General features: G+C 39.5%; 1 protein-coding gene across 5 annotated transcripts in view; it reads right to left on the reverse strand.

Annotated features, from left to right (window-relative positions):
• The window catches only part of FBXL13 (F-box and leucine-rich repeat protein 13), a 255,993-nt gene that overhangs the window by 205,373 nt on the left and 29,984 nt on the right, over positions 1–20,636 (reverse strand). The gene's annotated exons all lie outside the window — the stretch shown is intronic.

The raw sequence follows: 20,636 nt of genomic DNA on the forward strand, positions 1-20,636 counted from the left end.
GGGTTTCACCGTGGTCTCGATCTCCTGACCTTGTGATCCGCCTGCCTCGGCCTCCCAAAGTGCTGGGATTACAGGCGTGAGCCACCGCACCCAGCCTCTTCTAGCTATTTTAAAATATACAATAAATTATTAACTATAGTCACCCAACTTTACTATCAAACACTAATTCTTATTCTTTCTATCTAACTGTATTTTTGTTCCCATTAACTAACCACTCTCTATCCCCCCATACTCCCTACCTTTCCCAGACTCTGGTAACCACCAATATATCCTCCACCTCCATGAGATCCACTTTTTTAGCTCTCACAATGAGTGATAACATGTGATATTTGTCTTTCTGTGCCTGGCTTATTTCACTTAACATGACCTTCAGTTCCATCCATATTGCTGCAAATGACAGAATTTCCTTCTTCTTTTTATGCCTAATCATATTCCACTGTGTACATATACCACATTTTCTTTATCCATTCATCTACTGATGAACACTTAGTGTGACAGATACTCTTGGTCATTGTAAATAGTGCTGCAATAAACATGGGAGTGAGATATCTTTGGTATGCTGATTTTCCTTCTTTTGGATTTATACTCAGCAGTGAGATTCCCGGATCATACGGTAGTTCTATTTTCAGTTTTGTTAGGAACCTCCACATTGTCTTCCATATCACTGTACTAATTTACACTCCCACCAACAGTGTATGAATGTTCCCCTTTCTCTGCATCCTAATAAGCATGTTATTTTTTGTATTTTTGATAACAGATGATATTTCATTGTGCTTTTGGTATGCATTTCCCTGATGATTCGTGATGCTGAACATGTTTTCATATACTTTTTGGCCATTTGTATGTCATTTTTTGAGAAATGTCTATTCAGATCTTTTGCCTATTTCAAAATAAAATTATTTGTTCTCTTTGCTAATAAGTTCCTTATATATTTGAGTTATTAATCTCTTTTCAGATGGGCAGTTTGCAAATATTTTCTCCTATTCCGTTGGTGGCCTCTTCACTTTGTTGATTGTTTTCTAATCCATGAGCATAGGCTATCTTTCCATTTTTTGTGTGTTCTCTTCAACTTCTTTCATCAGTGTTTCAGTCTTCCTTCTAGTGATCTTTCACTTCTTTGGTTAAATTTATTCGTAGATATTTTATATTTTTTGCAACTATTGTAAATGGGATTGCCTTCTTGATTTCTTTTCAAAATTACTTGCCGTTGGCATATATAAATGCTACTGATTTTAATATGCTGATTTTTTTATCCTGCAACTTTACTGAATTTGATTATCAGTTCTAACAGTTTTTTGGTGGAGTCTTTATGTTTTTCTAAATACAATATTAGGTTGGGCGCAGTGGTTCCTGCCTGTAATCCCAGCATTTTGGGAGGCTGAGGCAGGAGAATTGTTTGAGCCCAAGAGTTCGAGACCAGCTTGGGCGACATGACAAAACTCCATCTCTACAAAGAAAATAATAATAATAATAATTAAAATTAAAAATATAATATCATGTCCTCTATGAACAAGAATAATTTGACTTCCTCATTCCCAATGTGGATACCCTTTCTTTCTTTCCTGTAGTTGCTCTGGCTAGGACTCTGGCTACTATGTTGAATAAAGGTGGTGAAAGTGAGCATCCTTGCCTTATTGCTTATCTTAGAGGAAAGGCTTTCAATTTTTCTTCATTCAGTATGATGTTGGTTGTGGGTTCACCATATACAGTCTTTATTTTTTCAGGTTTATTCCTTCTATACCCACTTTTTTTTTTTTTTTTTCCTGAGACGGAGTCTCGCTCTGTCGCCCAGGCTGGAGTGCAGTGGTACAATCTCAGCTCACTGCAAACTCCGCCTCATGGGTTCACGCCATTCTCCTGCCTCAGCCTCCCAAGTAGCTGGGACTACAGGTGCCTGCCACCACGACCAGCTAATTTTTCGTACTTTTAGTGGAGACAGGGTTTCACCATGTTAGCCAGGATGGTCTCAATCTCCTGACCTTGTGATCCACCCGCCTTGGCCTCCCAAAGTGCTGGGATTACAGGCATGAGCCATCACGCCTGGCCCCTTTTATACCCACTTTGTTGAGGGTTTTTTTTTTTTTTTTAAATCATAAAAGCATGTTGAATTTTATTAAATGCTTTTTCAGCATCTATTGAAATGATCATACGGTTGTCTTTGATTTTGTTAACGAGATGTATCATGTTTATTTATTTGTGTATGTTGAACCATCTTTGCATCCCTGGGATGAATTCCACTTGATCATGGAGAATGATAATTTTTGCCATGTTGTTGTATTCCATTTGCTAGTATTTTGTTGAAGATTTTTGCATCTATGCTAATCAGGGATATTAGCCTGTGGTTTTCTTCTTATGTTGTGTCCTTGTCTGGTTCTGGTATCAGGATAATGCTGGCCTCATAGAGTAAGTTTGAAAATATTCCCTTCTCTTCAATTTCTTGGAATAGTTTCAATAGAATTGGTATTAACTATTCTTTAAATATTTGGTAGAAGTCAGCAGTGAAACCATCAGATCTGGCTTTCCTTTAATGGGTCACTTTATATTACTGCTTTAATCTCATTACTTGCTATGGGTCTGTTTGGGCTTTCTATTTCTTCATGGTTCAATCTTGATAGGCTGCATGCATCTAGGAATGTAACCATTTCTTCTATGTTTTGCAATTTGTTTGCACAGATGTTCACAATAGTCTCTAATGATCCTTGGTATTTCTATGGTATCAGTTGCAATGTCTCATGTTTTGTCTCTGATTTTATTTGAGTCTTCTTTTTTTCTTAGTCTAACTAAAGTTTTGTCCATTTTACCTTTTCAAAAAAATAACTTTCTGTTGTGTTGATCATTTGCATTTTTTCAGTCTTAATTTATTTCTGCCCAGATCTTTATTATTTCCTGTCTTTTACTAATTTGGGGTTTGGTTTGTTCTTCTTTTCTAGTTTCTTGAGATGCATCATTATTTAAAATGCTTCTATTTTTTGATATAGGCATTTATTGCTATAAACTTTCCTCTTAGTTCTGATTTTGCTGTATCCCATAGATTTTGGTATGTTGTTTTGGTGTGTTTTTATTTTCATTTTTTAACTTAAGATATTTAAAAATTTTCATCTTAATTTCTTCACTGACCTATTAATTACTCAGGAGTATGTTATTAATATCCATGTGTTTGTATAGTTTCCAAAGTCATGTTTAAGCTGGGCATGGCAGCTCACACCTGTAATCCAATCCCAACACTTTGAAAGGCCAAAGCAGGAGGATTGCTAACACTAAAAATAAAGAGCAATGAATTAAAACATTACCACCAGAGAAAAGTAAGTATTCAGAAAAAGCATGAAGGAAGACAATAAAAAAGGAAGAAAGGAGAGGAATTTCAAAACAACCAGAAGACAAGTAACAGAATGGCAGTAGTCAGTCCTTACCTATTGTATTAGTTAGGGCTCTCCAGTGGGACAGAACCAATAGAATATATGGATATATAAAAGGGAGTTTATTAGGGAGAATTGGCTCTCATGATTACAAAGTGAAGTCCCACAATAGGCTATCTGCAAGCTGGGGAAAGAGAGAAGCTAATAGTGGCTCAGTTCAAGTCCACAAGCCTCAAAACTAGGGGATCTGACATTACAGCCTTCAGTCTGTGGCCAAAAGCCCAAGAGCCCCCAGGAAGCCACTGGTGAAAGTCCAAAGGCCAAAGAACCTGGAGTCTGATGTCCAAGGGCAGGAAGAGAGGAAGCAACTGTCCAGCAGGGAAGAAAAAAGAGAACCACAAGATGCAGCAAGCAAATTTATCCCACCTCCTTCTGCCTGCTTTGTTCTAGCTGTGCTGGCAGCCAATAGGATGGGGCCCACAATGAGGGTGGGTCTTCCTCACCCTGTCCACTGAATCAAAAATCAATCTCCCCTGACAACACCCTCACAAACACAATCAGAAACAATAGTTTACCAGTCATCTAGGCACCCCTCAATCCAGTCAAGTTGACACCTAATATTAACCATCACACCTATCAATAATAACATTTAATATAAATGGACTAAATTCTCCAATTAAAAGACAATGAGTGGCAAATAGATTTTTGTTTTAAAGACCCAGATATATACTGCCTACAAGAAACCCATTTCACATATAGGCACATATAGACTGAAGGTGAAGTGATAGGAAAAGATATTCCAGTCCAGGCATTGTGGCTCAAGTCTGTAACCCTAGCACTCTGGGATGCTGAGGCAGGTGGATCACTTGAACCTGGGAGTTTGAGAGCAGCCTGGGCAACATGGTGAAACCTTGTCTCTACAAAAAAAAAAAATACCAAAAAAAACAAAAAAAAAAAGTAACTGGGTGTGGTGGGATGTGCCTATAGTCCCAGCTACTCAGGAGGTTGACGTGGGAGGATTGCTTTATCCCAGGAGGTTGAGGCTTTAGTGAGCCATGATCGTGCCACTGCACTCCAGCCTGGGTAACAGAGTGAGACCCTGTCCAAAAACAACAGCAACAACGAAACAATATTTCAAGTAATTGGAAACCAAAAAAGAGCAGGAGTAGCTATGCTTATATCAGATATAATAGATTCAAGTCAAAGACTGTAAAAAGTGACAAAGAAGGTCACTCTATAATGATAAAGGAATCAACTCAGTAAGAAGATATAACAATTGTAAATATATATGCACCCAATATTGGAACACTCAAATATGTAAAGCAAACATTAATAGATCAGTAATGGACAAATCATGCAGACAGAAAATCCAACAAAGCAACATTGGAGTGATATTACGCCCTAGACCAATGGACCTAACTGACATTTACAGAACATTTCATCTCACTACTGGAGAATATACAATGTTTTCTTTAGCATGTGAAGCATTCTCCAGGATAGACCATAAATTAGGACATAAATCAAGTCTCAACAAATTCAAAAAGTTGACATTATATCAAGTATCTTTTCTGATCACAATGGAATAAAACTAGAAATAAACAACAAAAGCAACTTTGGTTTTTTGTTTGTTTTTTAAATTCATTCAACTTTTTTTAATTGAAAAAATAGAGTCAGAGTCTTGCTCTGTTGGCCAAACTGGTCTCTCCTTTCTTCCTTTTTTAGTGTATCTATTTATTTATTTTTAGTGTATCTATTATAGGTTTTAGTTTTGTAGTTACAATGAGAATTACCAAAAACATCTTATAGAAATAGCAAGTTATTTTAAACAGATTACAACTGAACTTTGATCACAAACAAAGGAAAAACTTTAAAACCCTACACCTTAACTCAATCTACCACATATTTTGACTTTTTATTGTCTGAATTCACGTATTTTTATGTTGTCTATATCTTAACAAGTTGCTATAGTTATTATTTTCAATAGATTTTTTAGGCTTCATACTAGAGATGAGTGGATTACACACCATAACACAGTATTAGAAGATTTTGAATTTGTCTGAATACTTACTTTTGCCAGTGAGTTCTATACCTTCAACTGTTTTCTTTTTGCACATTCGTGTCCTTTTCTTTCAGATTGAAGAACTTCCTTTAGCATTTCCTGTTAAGAAGCCTTTGGTGTCAATGAATTCTCTAAGCTTTTGTTTGGGAAAGACTATCTCTCCTACAGGTTTGAAAGAAAGCTTTTGTTGAACGCAGTATTCTCATTTAGCAGTTTTTTCCTTCAGCAATTTGAGTATGTTGTGCCACTCCCTCCTGGTCTACAAGGTTTCCACTGTTTGCTGTTTCCAGACAAATCAGACCTCCTTTATGTGTTATTTCCTTCTTTTTTCTTGCTGCTTTTAGAATCCTCTTTGACCTTGACCTTTATGAGTTTATTACATGCCTTGGGGTAGTCTTAATTGGGTAATTGGGTTGAATCTATTTGGTGATCTCTGACCTTCCTCACTTGGATATTTATATCTTCCTCTAGGTTTGAAAAGTTTTCTGTTATGATTTCTTTAAATAATCTTTCTAACCATTGCTCTTTCTCAACTCCCTCTGAATGCCAACCGCTCTTAGATTTGCTCTTTAAAGGTTATTCTCTATATCTTGTAGGCATTCTTCATTCCTTTTCATTCTTTTTCTTTTTTCTCCTTTGCATATTTTCACATTGCCTGTCTTTGAAATCACTGATTCTTTTCTCTGCTTGATCCATTCTGCTATTGAGAGCTTCTAATGAAGTTTTTAGTGCAGCAAATGCATTTCGCAGTTCCAGTATTTCTGTTTAAGTGTAGTTGTTGTTGTTGTTGTTGTTTTAGGGTTTTTTTTTTTTTTGAGATGGAGTCTCACTCTGTTGCCCAGGCTGGAGTGCAGTGGTGTGATCTTGGCTCACTGCAACCTCTGCCTCCTGGGTTCAAGCAATTCTCCTGCCTCAGCCTCCTGACTAGCTGGGATTAAAGGTGCACACCACCATACCTGGCTAATTTTTATATTTTTAGTAGAGACAGGGTTTCACCATGTTGGTGAGGCTGGTCTCAAACTCTTGACCTTGTGATCTGCCCGCCTTGGCCTCCCAAAGTGCTAGGATTACAGGCATAAGTCCCTGCATCTGGCCATTTTTGTTTGTTTTGAGACAGTCTCACTCTGTGGCCCAGACTGGAATGCAGTGGCACAATCTCGGCTCACTGCAACCTCCACCTCCTGGGTCCAAGTGATTCTTGTACCTCAGCCTCCTAAGTAGCTGGGATTACAGGCGTGTGTAACACCTGGCTATTTTTTTTATTTAGTAGAGATGGGGTTTTACCATGTTGGCCAGGCTGGTCTCAAACTTCTGACCTAAGGTAATCCACCCACCTTGGCCTCCTAAAGTGCTGGGATTACAGGCCTGAGCCACCATGCCCATCTCTTCTGTTTGAGTTTTTAAAACACTAAAAAATTTTTAATATCCTTGTTAAATTTATCTGATAAATTTATAAACTGCTTTTGTGTGTTATCTTGGAGGTCACTGAGTTTTCTTAGAACTGTTATTTTGAATTCTCAGTGTGAAAACTCACACATTACCATCTTATTAATATTAATCACTAGCTCCCTGCTTTGTCTGTTTGGGAAGATCATGGTTCCCTGTTTGCTGTTTTTATGAATGTGTATCTGTGGTTTGGCACTGAAGAATCAGTAATTTATTTCAGTCTTTGCTGTCTAGCTTGTTTTGCTTTTTCTAAGATATGTTTGCTTGGAGGTTCTTTGCAGTTTGCCTGTTGAGTTCCATTAATGCTAGATTGCTACCTGCTTTTCAGCACTAGATAGTGCTGTAAGTCCATCCAGGTTTGCCTCAGTTCTCACAAACGTTCAGAGTGTTGCCCATCATAGGTTGGTGGAGGAGGCCCCAGAGGGAACACTCCAACTGTGTGAGAAGAACACTGGCTAGAGGTTTGTGCCCAGAGGACCCATGCAGTGTGCCTCTTAGAGCATGGTGCTGCTGAACAGCCACTCTGATTTAGTGTCTCCTTTGGCTAAGATAAAGAGCAGAATTTCAAGGGCTGAGGTTGCTCTTTGTCTCTAACTGCTCTCAGGGGTTTTTCTCCCTACAGGCACTCACTACGCTTCTTGTTCCTTCACAAGAACAGTTTTCCTGCAAAGAAACTCAAGACAGTGGGAAGGCTGGCTGGCTACCTCAATTTCACTTTTTCCAGTGTGGAAATTGAGTTGCGGAGGAATTTTCTGCATGGTCCCTGGTAAATCAGAGGAGTGCATCACAGAGAAGTCCATTTCTCTTACTGTCTGCTGAGAGTTTTTCATTTCTTTGTACACCCAGGGATCAACTCAGCCTCAGACTTGAGTTCTGGGATACTGATGGTGATAATCCTGGTGCTCATTTTCTGAGGGGCAGAGTGAAGCCAGATTGGTTCTACTCTGCCAGTTTGGAGACGTTACTCCTTCAAATAACTTGCTAACTTCTTAAATCTTATGATATATTCACTTAATTGCTAAATATTTTACATAGGCCTGTAAATCAAGGAACATAGTCCTAGACCTCCAGGTATGATTCGGTATGGGTCAACAATTGAGTACCTTGCTTAAGAGGCAACAAAAATTATATTGACAAATAATCTTGTATTTAAAGTTAATTATACAGCTTTCTGTCAACCACAATTCATTTACTCAGAACTGATATTAATAATGGCCCAAAAGTAAATAATATCTCTACCTATGGCAGAAATTAAATAAAAGCATCTGATATAAATACCACACATTATATAGGCAAAATTTCTTGAGAACAGAAAAGGAAGCAAAAGTAGGTACAGATGAAAGTACATCTGAAAACAGGGTAGGGAGATCAGAAAAACAGGATTGAGGAAGGAGGTAAGAAAGCAAGCTGAAGGAGTTCCTACCTGATGGCATATATTTTCTCAGTGAAGAAGGATGGAAAGTAAAGGCAAAGAGCAGTGAAGTGGGGGATTTAGCATGATGAAAATTAAAGAGTTGTTTAGTCTGCTTAGGCTGCCATTTAAAAAAAAAAAAAAAAAAAACACCACAAACTGGATTGCTTAATCAAAAGAAATATATCTCGCAGTTCTGGAAGCTATGAAGTCCAAAATAAAGAAACTGGTCAATTCATTTCTTGCTGTGGGCCCTCTTCTTGATTTGCAGAAAGCCACCTTCTCATTGCATCCTCATATGGCGCAGAGAGAGCTCTGGTGTCTCTCTTCTTAAAAAGGCACCAGTTCTATTGGATTAGAGACCCACCCTTTTAACCTTATTGAATTTTTTATCAACTCTCCACAGGCCCTGTCTTCAAATATAATACAATGAGGACTAGGAATTCAACATATGAATTTTGAAGGGACACAACATTCAGTTCAGAGTAAGAGTTTAGACAAACTCTGTAAGAAACTGGAAAAAAAAAAAAGAAGAAACCCATAGAAGGACAATCAGAAACCATTATGGCGGAAGTTGGCTACCATGCAAGTTCAGAAAACTATAGACAGTCTCCTACAAGGTAACTGGTACTAGGCTATCTTTCCCAACATAAAATATAAAAAATGGAAAAAATATATGAAACAACTGCTTTTAGATGTTGGATAACAAGGCAGCACAGTATTGTGATCTCCAAAAGAAGGGGAAAAAAATGACACAAGATCCATGATAGCCCAGGTTTACTACTTGGGGACGTATATTAGGTACTTATGGTAGAAAGGATGCCAGATGTGCACATGTACCCTAGAACTTAAAGTATAATTTAAAAAGAAAGAAAGAAAGAAAGAAAGGATGCCAGATAGTCATACTAAGCCAAGAAGACAGATCTCGGAGTTCAAGTTTGTTGAGGCGGCTGGAATGAATTTTAGGGCAGAAAAGTGGGAGCTACACAGAATGAGAGCCTGAGAAATACGCATATGGATCTTCTTGAGTCTTTGACTGTATTCGAAGCTGTGTATGCACAGAGTGAGATACCATGAAGCTGAACAAAAAATATCTACCAGGGACAAAACATATACCAGGGACCTGTAAGCTGAGTCACTAGTACAGTTCATACAGGATTGAGAAATTTATAAGTTAAAACAAACCAAACTGGAGATGTGTCATTAAATACCTGGGACATTCAATAAAGACCCAGAAATGTCACATGATAGAAATAGAGATAAACCAGCCTTAGTGTGAAAGTTACTCTAGATTTTCCCTTAAAATGCTTAAATATAAATGGAAAAGATTAAACTTATCTTCAAGTAAATTGACTATCAGAACAAAATTCAACTCTCTTCAAAGAAAGACAACATTTAGACACTCAACAATATAACCTATAAGATTATCCAACATATAATAAAAAAATACTAGATTTGTAAAGAAGCAGGAAAACACGACACATAACTAAGAGAGAAACCAAAACTAGAAACACAGAGAAGTCGCAAGGATAACAGAACTAGTAAACAGATTCTTTAAAACACCTATTATAAAAATGTTCAAGGATATAAAGAAAAAAAAATGAACTTAAAAAGAAGGGAAGTGGGATTTTAAAAATGAACCAAAGGAAACTTCTAGAGATGAATACAATATCTGTAATTTAAAAGTTCACTGGAAGAGTCTAATAGTGTATCAGACACTTGCATTAAAAAATTACTAAACTTAAAGAAATAGCAATAACCACTATTCAAAATGAAGCACAGAAAGAAAAACAAGGCTAACAAAAAATGAATAGAAACTCAATGACCTATGGGACAATACTAAGTTATCTAAGTTATGTAGTATTTGTATAACTGGAGTCCCAAAAAAGAGGAAGGAGACAGAAAAATAGCTGAAGAAATAATGGCTGAAAACTTTCTAAATTTGCTAAAAATATGAACCCACAGATCCAAGAAGCTCAATGAACTCCAAATAGGACAAGCATAAAGAAAATCACATAAAGGCACATCATAATCAAACTGCTGAAAACTCAATGATAAAGACAGAAATCTTAAAAGCAACAAGAAAAAAAGACACATTACTTACAAAAGCAGAAAAAAAATTTAGCCCCCAACCAATTTAAAGCAATGCTAGTCAGAGGATGATGGAATTGTATCTTAAAATAGAATGAATAAACTTAAAAAAAAAAACTGTCAGCCTAGAATTCTATAAATAAAGGCAAAATGCTTTTTCAGAAAAATGAAACTGAGAAAACTTAGCAATAACAGACTTGAGCTTCAAGAAATATTAAATCAGGTTCTTTATGTTGAAGAAAAATAGCTCCAGATGAAAACTCAGATCTAAAGAAAAAGAAAGAGTACCAAAAATGAACAATTTGTGGAGAAATATAAAATATATTTTTCTGGGGTTTTAATTTCACTAAAAAATAATTGAATCCCTTCTGTTACCCTTTTCCTTTCTTCTTCCCATACAGTTCAATCCTAAAGTAATTAGGTTGGGCCAAGCAGAGTAGGCATCCATGCCAGATGAAGGGTATGGGAGGAGCTAAAGTGGCCCAGGGCAGGTATATCAGAACAAGTGTGGAAAGGAGGGTATCCAATCAGTGGGCCATCCTGGCTCAGAGTTTGGAGCTCAAGAAAAGTGAGGAGGGTGTCTCCAAGGAGGAATGGCCTAGAGTGAAATATCAGAGCCCAAGTGGGAAAACGAAGGCAAATTGAGGAGGCATGGTTTATTGTGGGGTATTGGAGCCCAAGGCAGGTGATAGATGGAGCCCAAGAAGAAGTGAACAGCCCAAATCCAAGTCCTGTGCCACTGAGATGATGTCATGAGACCATGTCTATGATCTTTCTAACAAAAACACCTAACAGTAGTCTACTCATGCAGATATTATACATAAAACAAGTCCAAATTGAGAGACATTCTACAATAAAACATCCCAAATCTTTATGTCAAGGTTAGGAAAATTAAAGAAAGATTGGGGAACTATTCCAAACTGAAGGAGGCCAAGGAGACATGACAACCAAATGCAACATATGAACTGGACAGGGTCCTTTTGCTAGAACATTTTGGGACAACTGAAGAAACCTGAATTGGGAGGATTTTGATTGTCAACTGTAAAAGCATGCCCTGTTTATAGGAAATACATCAATAATATTCATGGTTGATGAGGCATCATGTCGGCAACTTACTCTCAAATTATTCAGGAAAAAATGTTCTTTGTACTGTGTTTGCAACTTTCCTATAAGTTTGAGATTGCTAAAAACAGAAAAATGTATGCTGGATAAAATGTAATTGACTATTTTTTTTTCTTTTGTGAGATGGAGACTCACTCTGTAATCCAGGCTAGAGTGCAGTGGTGCGATCTCGGCTCACTGCAACCTCCGCCTCCAGGGTTCAAGAGATTCTCTTGCCTGAGCCTCCCAAGTAGCCAGGACTATAGGTACACACCAACACGCCCGGCTAATTTTTGTATTTTTAGTAGAGACAGGGTTTCACCATGTTGGGCAGGCTGGTCTCAAACTCCTGACCTCAGGTGATCTGCCCGCCTCAGCCTCCCAAAGTGCTGGGATTACAGGTGTGAGCCACCGCGCCTGGCCTATAATTGACTATTTAAAGCAAAAATAAATTATGTTGTAGAGTTTATAAATCTATAAAAGCAAAATAAATGACAATAATAGCACAACGCACAGGAGGGAGAAAATAAAAGCATAATCTTGTTAGGTCCTTTAATGTAAAGTGGCATAACATTATTTGAAGATAGTCCATGCTATCTAAAATGCATATCGTAAATCCTAGAGCAGCCACTGATTAAAAAAGGAACATTAGCAGTCAGAGGCACAGGAGTTCACAGGGAAAAAAAAAAAAAAAAAAAGATAGCTGCGTGAGTGTAGGAAGGAGTGTGATATGGCTTAGAAAAACAACTAAGAATGACATACTAATATGACATTTAAAAAGACAAATAGGTGAGGGGCCAAGATGGCAAATTAGAAACAGCTCATGTACACCAATCTCACAGAAAACAAAAGGGCTGGTGAACACTGACCCTGCAGGCCAACCATCTGAGAAACAACATTCGATCCATCAAGGCAGCAGGGGAACACAGATTGCAGAGAGGAATGAAGCTGGGGACCAGCCTGTCTGGGCTCAGCATGGAGTCAGGAGAACCACCACAACATGAGAAAGGGTGAGTGGGTGAGAGCCCCCAGGGGGATTCACACTGTTTACAAGGACTTGTGTAAGACTGGGAATGGGAGAATCCCCCCGGCTTCCCCCAACACCCTGCTACCACACTTTAGACTGAGGCAGAAAGCCAGTCAGACATTTTTGAGGGGCAACTCCTTAGTGCAAGGGGACCTCTACAAGGTTTGGGCCCTGGAGCAGACCAGCACCAGCACTACAGCCCCAACAGAGGCTGCGGTTGCAGTACCTGGAAGCAGTAAAATTGTTCCACCCCTCCTTGCTGGACAGGGCTAGGCACCAGTTTCCAGCCCAGCAGTCCTGCTTCAGCCCTTACTCAGCCAGCCACTCAACCCACCTCTGCCACTTGAAGCCCGGTGGGCAACACTTGCTAGAGCTTGCAACCCAGTGGTCCCACTTTTGTGTGAACTCAGCTGGGGGGTGCAGTCTCCTGTTGTCCTAGGAAACACCTGGACAGTAGGGCACGTGTCCCCACCTGCCCCCACCACTGGTAGCCAGGCTGGCAATACCTACTAGAGCTTGTAGCCCAGCAGCCCCACGTCTGTGTGAACTAAGCCAGATGGCATAGCTTCCTGTTGGTCCAGGAAACTCCTGGATGGCAGGCAGAGCCCATGACCCCACCCACCCCACTACTGGTAACCAGGTGCCAGAGCTTCCAGCTCAGCGGCCCTGCTTCTATATGAACTCGAATGCAGGGCACAGCTTCCTGCTGTCCCGGGAAATACCTGGATGGCAGAGTGTACAACCCCACCCACTCCCGCCACTGGTAACCAGGCAGACAATGCCTGCTAGATGTTTTGGACCCGTGTTCCCACTCCTACGTGAACTCAGCTAGAGGGCAAAGCTTCCTGTTGTCCCAGGAAATACCCAGATGGCAGGGTGAGCGTCCCCAGCCACCACCACCACCAGCAGACAGGTAAGCCATGCCTGCTACAGCCTAGAGACCAGCAATCCTACTTCTGCTTGAATTTGCTGAGAAGTGCAGCCTCCTATTGCCCTGGAAACACCTGGATGGCAGGGTGGCCAACTCCACCCACTCCTGCCTCTCATAGCCAGATGGGCCACACCCACTAAAGCTTCCAACCCAGCAGTACCACTTCTGCCTGAATTCTACCTCAGTCTATAGTGCGGTAGGGGGGTTTAGGGGGAAACCAAGGGGATTCTGCCATTCCCAGTTTTGCACAGGTCCCTGTGGAGAGTATGAATCCCCCTGGGGGCGCTCACCCACTCACTCTTTCCCATGTTGCAGTGGTTCTCTTGGTTCCATGCTGAGCCCAGACAGGCTGGTCCCCAGCTTCATTCCTCTCTACAATCTGTGTTCCCCTAGAATCTCATGTTTTCCCAGGAAGCACACAGACAGAAGACAAGGGTTGATCTGGCAAGGATATGGCTTGTATGCCAACTGCAGCCCCTGCCTGACTGAGCCCTGTGGAACAGAACACCCAACAAAAGAAACATGGGCATGGAGAGAGTAATCAGAGGTGGGGGGTCCTCCAACATCCAGGAGTATACTAGAATCAAGGCCAGTCAAAAGACCACCTTATTCTATAATCAAACCCCAAGGGCATCAAAGAAGAAAAAAGCAAACAAATCCATCCAACGGACAGCAGTTTCAAAGATTAAAGAGATATCGGCCCACACAAATGAGAAAGAACCAGTGTAAGAACTCTGGCAACTCAAAAAGCCAGTGTCTTCTTACCTCCAAACAATTGCCCTAGTTCCCTAGCAATGATTCTTAACCACGCTGAAATGGGTGAGATGTCAGATGTAGAATACAGAATAAGGACAGGAATGAAGATCATCAATATACAGGAGATAGTTAAAAGCCAATCGAAGAAGTCTAAGGAGTATAATGAAACAATACAGGAGGTGGTAGACCAAATGGCCATTGTAAGAAAGAAACAGGCCAGGCGTGGTGGCTCACATCTGTAATCTCAGCACTTTGGGAGGCCGAGGTGGGTTGATCACCTGAGGTCAGGAGTTTGAGACCAGCCTGGTCAATATAGCAAAACCCCATCTCTACTAAATACAAAAAATTAGCCGGGTTTGGTTGCACAAGCCTGTAATAGCAGCTACTCGGGAGGCTGAGGTGGGAGAATCGCTTGAACCCAGGAGGTGGAGGCTACAGTAAGCCGAGATTGCACTACTGCATTCCAGCCTGGGAGACGGAGTGAGACTCTGTCTCAAAAAAAAAAAAAAAAAAAAGAAAGAAAGAAAAGAAAAGAAAGAAAGAAATTGATCTGATAGAGCTGAAAAACACAATAACGTACTTGTAAGTACTAACAGCAGAATCAACCAGGCTGAGGAAAGAATCTCAGAGCTTGAAAACTGGCTCTCCTAAATAATTCAGTCAGATGAAAATAAAGAAAAAAACAATAAAGAATAATGAACAAAACCTCCAAGAAATATGGGATTATGTAAACAGACCAAATGTATGACTCACTGGTGTCCTTGAAAGAGAAAAGAGAGGGAGAGAAACCGAGGAACTTGGAAAACATTATTTCAGGATATCGTACATGAAAATTTCCCCAATCTTGCCAGAGAGGCCAATATTCAAATTCAGGAAATGCAGAGAACCCCTGAAAAATGCTACAAAAGAAGGCTATCCCAAGACACATAATCATCAGATTCTCCAAGGTCAAAATGAAAAGAAAAAAAGGTAGCTAGGCCCGGACGCAGTGGCTCATGCCTGTAATCCCAGCACTTTGGGAGGCCAAGGCTGGTGGATCACCTGAGGTCAGGAGTTCGAGACCAGCCTGACCAACATGGAGAAATTCCATCGCTACTAAAAATACAAAATTAGCCGGGCGTGGTGGCACGTGCCTGTAATCCCAGTTACTCAGAAGGCTAAGGCGGGAGAATCACTTGAACCTGGGAGGTGGAGGTTGCAGTGAGCCAAGGTTGTGCCACTACACTCCAGCCTGGGTGACAGAGCGAAACTCCAACTCAAAAAAAAAAAAAAGGCAACTAGAAAGAAAGGGCAGGTCATCTGCTAAGGGAACCCCATCAGGCTAACAGCAGACCTTTAGGCAGAAACCCTACAAGCCAGAAGAGATTGGGAGGCCTATATCCAGCATTCTTAAAAAACATAATTTTCAACCAAGAATTTCATATCCAGCCAAGCTGTTTCCTAAACAAAGGAGAAATAAGATACTTTTCAGACAAGCAAATGCTAAGGGAATTCGTTACCAACAGACATGCCTTACAAGAGGTCCTGAAGAAAGCACTGAATATGGAAAGGAAAGACCATTACCAGCCACTATAAAAACACACTTAAGTACATAGACCAGTGATACTCTAAAGCAGCCACATAAACAAGTCTGCATAATAACCAGCTAACAAAATGATGACGGGATCAAATCCACATGGATCAATACTAATCTTGAATGTAAATGGGCTAAATGCCCCCAATTAAAAGGCACAGAGTAGAAAGCAAAACCCAATGGTATACTGTCTTAAAGAGACCCATGCAGTGACACCTATAGGCTTAAAGTAACGGGATGGAGAAAAATTTACCAAGCAAACAGAAAACATAAAAAGGCAGGGGCTGCTATTTTAATTTCATGCAAAACAGACTTCAAACCAACAAAGATCAAGAAAAGATAAAGAAGGGCATTAAATAATGGTAAAGGACTCAATTCAACAAGAAGACCTATCTATCCTAAATATATATGTGCCCAACCCAGATTCATAAAGCCAGTTCCTAGAGACCTACAAAGAGACTTAGATAACTACACAATAATAGTGGGACCTTTGAATACCCCCAATGACAGTATTGAACAGATCATCGAAGCAGGAAAATAACACAAATATTCAGGACCTGAACTCAATGCTTGACCAAATGGACCTAATATAAATCTATAGAACTTTCCATCCGAAAATAACAGAACATACATTTTTCACATCTGCACATGGTCCATACTCTAAAATCAACTGCACATACTGGGCATAAAACAATCCTCACCATATTCCCCAAAACCAAAATCATACCAACCAAGCTCTCAGACAATGCAATAAATATAGAAATTAATGCTAAGACTATCAATCAAAAGCATACAATTACATGGAAATTAAAAACCTGCTCCTAAATGGCTTTTGGATAAATAATGAAATTAAGGCAGAAATCAAGAAATTCTTTTAAACTAATGAGAAACAAGATACAAGATATCAGAATTTCTGGGACACAGCCAAAGCAGTGTTAAGAGGGAAGTTTATAGCACTAAACACCCACATCAAAAAGTTAGAAAGATCTCAAATTAACAACCTAATATCACAACTAGAGGAACTAGAGAAACAAGAACAACCCCAAGACTAGCAGAAGACAAAAAATAACTAAAGTCAGAGATGAACTAAAGGAAATTAAGAGGCAAAAAACCATACGAAAATCAATAAATCCAGGAGCTTTTTCTTTGAAAGAATTAATAATACAAGGTAGACTGGTAGATAAACTAATTTAAAAAAAAAAAAAAAGAAGATCCAAATAAACACCATCAAAAATGGCAAAGGGTGCATTACCACTGATCCCCCCAGAAATACAAAAAACCCTCAGAGATTATTATGAACACTTCTACACCTAAAACAAATGGATAAATTCCTGGAAACATACAACCTCCAAAGAGTGAACCAGGAAGATTAAATCCCTGTAAAGACTAATATTGAGTTCCAAAATCAAATCAGTAAGCCATGACAGTAAGATTGTAAAAAGGCCAGGCATAGTGGCCTTTCTATACCAGAAAAATACAAAAATTAGCCAGGCATAGTGGCACATGCCTGTAGTTCCAGCTACTTGGAGGCTGAGGTGGGAGGACTGCTTGAGTCTGGGAGGTTGAGGCTGCAGTGAGCCATGATCACACTACTGCACTCTAGCCTGGGTGACAGAGCAAGACCCTGTCTCAAACAAAAAAATCTAATCAGTAATAAAAGCCTACCAAACAGAAAAAGCCCATGACCAGATGGATTCACAGCTGAATTCTATCAGATGTATAATGAAGAGCTGGTACCATTCTCATTGAAATTATTCTAAAAACTGAGGAGGAGGAATGCCTCCCTAACTCATTCTATGAGGCCATCATTATCCTGATACCAAAGCCCAGCAGAGATACAACAAAAAAAGAAAACTTCGGGCCAATATGCTTGATGAATATGGATGCAAAAATCCTCAAGAAAATACTAGCAAACCGAATCCAGCAGCACATCAAAAAGCTTTTCCACCATGATCAAGTAGGCATCATCCCTAAGATGCAAGGTTGGTTCAACATACACAAATCAATAAATGTGATACACCACATAAAGAGAACTAAAAACAACCACACAATCATCTCAATAGATTTAGAAAAGGTTTTCAATAAAATTCAACATCCCTTCATGTTAAAAACCCTCAACAAACTAGGCACTGAAGGAACATACCTCAAATAATAAGAGCCATTTATGAAAAACCCACAGCCAACATCCTACTGAACAGGCAAAAGCTGAAGGCATTTCCCTTGAAAACCAGAACAAGACAAGGATGCCCTCTCTCACCACTCCTATTCAACATAGTACTGGACGTCCTAGCTAGAGAAATCAGGCAATAGAAAGAAATAAAAGACACTCAAAGGAAGACAGAAAGTCAAACTCCCTGTTTGCAGACAGTATGATTCTATGCTTAGAAAACCCCATAATCTCTGCCCAAAAGATACTTAATCTGACAAACAACTTCAACAAAGTTTTGGGATACAAAATCACTGTACTAGCTGTGCACCATGACTCATGCCAGTAATCCCAGCACTTTGGGAGGCTGAGGCAGGTAGATCACTTGAGGCCAGGAGTTCAGACCAGCCTGGCCAACATAGCTAAACCCTGTCTCTACTAAAAATACAAAAACTAGCTGGGTTTGGTGGCCCATGCCTGTAATTCCAGCTATTTGGGTGGATGAGGCATGAGAATCGCTTGAACCCAGGAAGCAGAGGTTGCAGTAAGCCAAAGTTACACCACTGCACTCCAGCCTGGGTGACAGAGTGAGACTCTGTATCCACACTGAGAGCCAAATTAAGAATTCAATTTCATTCACAGCAGCCACAAAAAAAAGGATAAAATAAATAGGAATACAGCTATAACCAGCCATGACCAAGGAGGTGAAAGACGTCTACAACAAGATTTAAAAAACACTGAAAGAAAGAAAACACAGATGACACAAACAAATGGATAAACAACCCATGCTCATGGATAGGAAGAATCAATATTGTTAAAATGGCCATACTGCCCAAAGCAATTTACAGATTCAATGCTATTCCTATCAAACTACCAATGACATTTTTCACAGAATTAGAAAAAAACTATTTTAAAATTCACATGGAACCACAAAAGGGCCCAAATAGCCAAGGTAATCCTAAGTGAAAAGAACAATGCTGGAGACATCACATTACCCAACTTCAAACTATACTATAAGGCTATGGTAACCAAAACAACATGGTTGTTACAGAAACAGAAATATAGACAAATGGAACAGACAAACAGAGCCCAGAAATAATAGACAAACAGAGCCCAGAAATAATGCCGCACATCTACACAATCAAGAAAAACAAGCAACAGGGAAATAACTCTTCATTCAATAAATGATACTGGGATAACTGGCTAGCCATATGCGGAATATTGAAACTGGACCCCCTCCTTACACCACATACAAAAATCAACTCAATATAGATTCGAGACTTAAATGTAAAACTTAAAACTATAACAACCCTGGAAGATAACCTAGGAAATACCATTCTGGGCATAGAACTTGGCAAAAATTTCATAATGAAGATGCCAAAAGCAATTGCAACAAAAACAAAAATTAACAAATGGGACCTAATTAAACAAAAGAGCTTCTACCAGCAAAAGAAACTATCAACAGAATAAACAGACAACCTAGAGAATGGGATAAAAAATTTGTGAACTACACACCAACCGAAGTCTAATATCCAGAATCTATAAGGATCTTAAATTTACAAGAAGAAAACAACACCATTAAAAGAGTGGGCAAAGTACACAAACACTTCTCAAAAGAAGACATGTGCGCAACCAATGAGCATATGAAAAAATGCTCAACATCACTAATCATTAGAGAAATGTAAATCTCACACCAGTTAGAACGGCTATTATTAAAAAATCAGAAAATAACAGATACTGGCAAGGTTACAGAGAAAGGCAATGCTTACACACTGCTGGTGGGAATGTAAATTAGCTCAGCCATTGTGGAAAGCAGTTTGGTGATTTCTCAAAGAACATAAAACACAATTGCCATTCAACCCAACAATCCCATTATTGGGTATATGCCCAAAGGAATATAAATCATTCTACCATAAAGACACATTCATGCATATGGACATCACAGCACTATTCACAATAGCAAAGATATGAAATCAACCTAAATATCCATCAACAGTAGACTGGATTTTTAAAAATGTGGTGTATATATATATATACATTGAAATACTATGCAGCCATAAAAAAGAATGAGATCATGTCCTTTGCAGCAACATGGATGGAGCTGGAGACCATTATCCTAAGCAAACTAACACAGGGACAGAAAACCAAATATTGCACATTCTCACAAGTGGAAGAAAAACTTCTGAGTACATATGGACACAAAGAAAGGAACAGATACCAGGATCTACTTGACAGTAGAGAGTGGGAGGATGGTGAGGATCAGAAAAGTATCTACTGAATACCAGGCTTATAACCTGGGAGACAAAATAAATCTGTACACCAAACTCCTATGACACGCGATTTACCTACATACAACAAACCTTTCCATGTACTCCCTGAACCTAAAATAAAAGTTAAAAAGAGACAGAGAGAGAAATAATTAGGACAAGGATGACAGACTTTATTACACAAAGATTTAACATTTCTGTCATCAGCCGGGCGCGGTAGTTCATGCCTGTAATCCCAGCACGTTGGGAGGCCAAGGTGCGTGGATCACCTGTGGTCAGAAGTTCGAGACCAGCCTGGTCAATATGGTGAAACTCAATCTCTACTAAAAATAGAAAAAATTTTAGCTGGGCGTAGTGGTGGGCACCTGTAATCCCAGCTACACTGGAGGCTGAGGCAGGAGAATCGCTTGAACCCAGGAGGCGGAGGTTGCAGTGAGCCGAGATTGCGCCATTGCACTCCAGCCTGGGCGAC

The sequence above is a fragment of the Mandrillus leucophaeus genome, unplaced genomic scaffold (assembly GCF_000951045.1).
Source record: "Mandrillus leucophaeus isolate KB7577 unplaced genomic scaffold, Mleu.le_1.0 Scaffold284, whole genome shotgun sequence".
Classification (NCBI taxonomy): Eukaryota; Metazoa; Chordata; class Mammalia; order Primates; family Cercopithecidae; genus Mandrillus; species Mandrillus leucophaeus.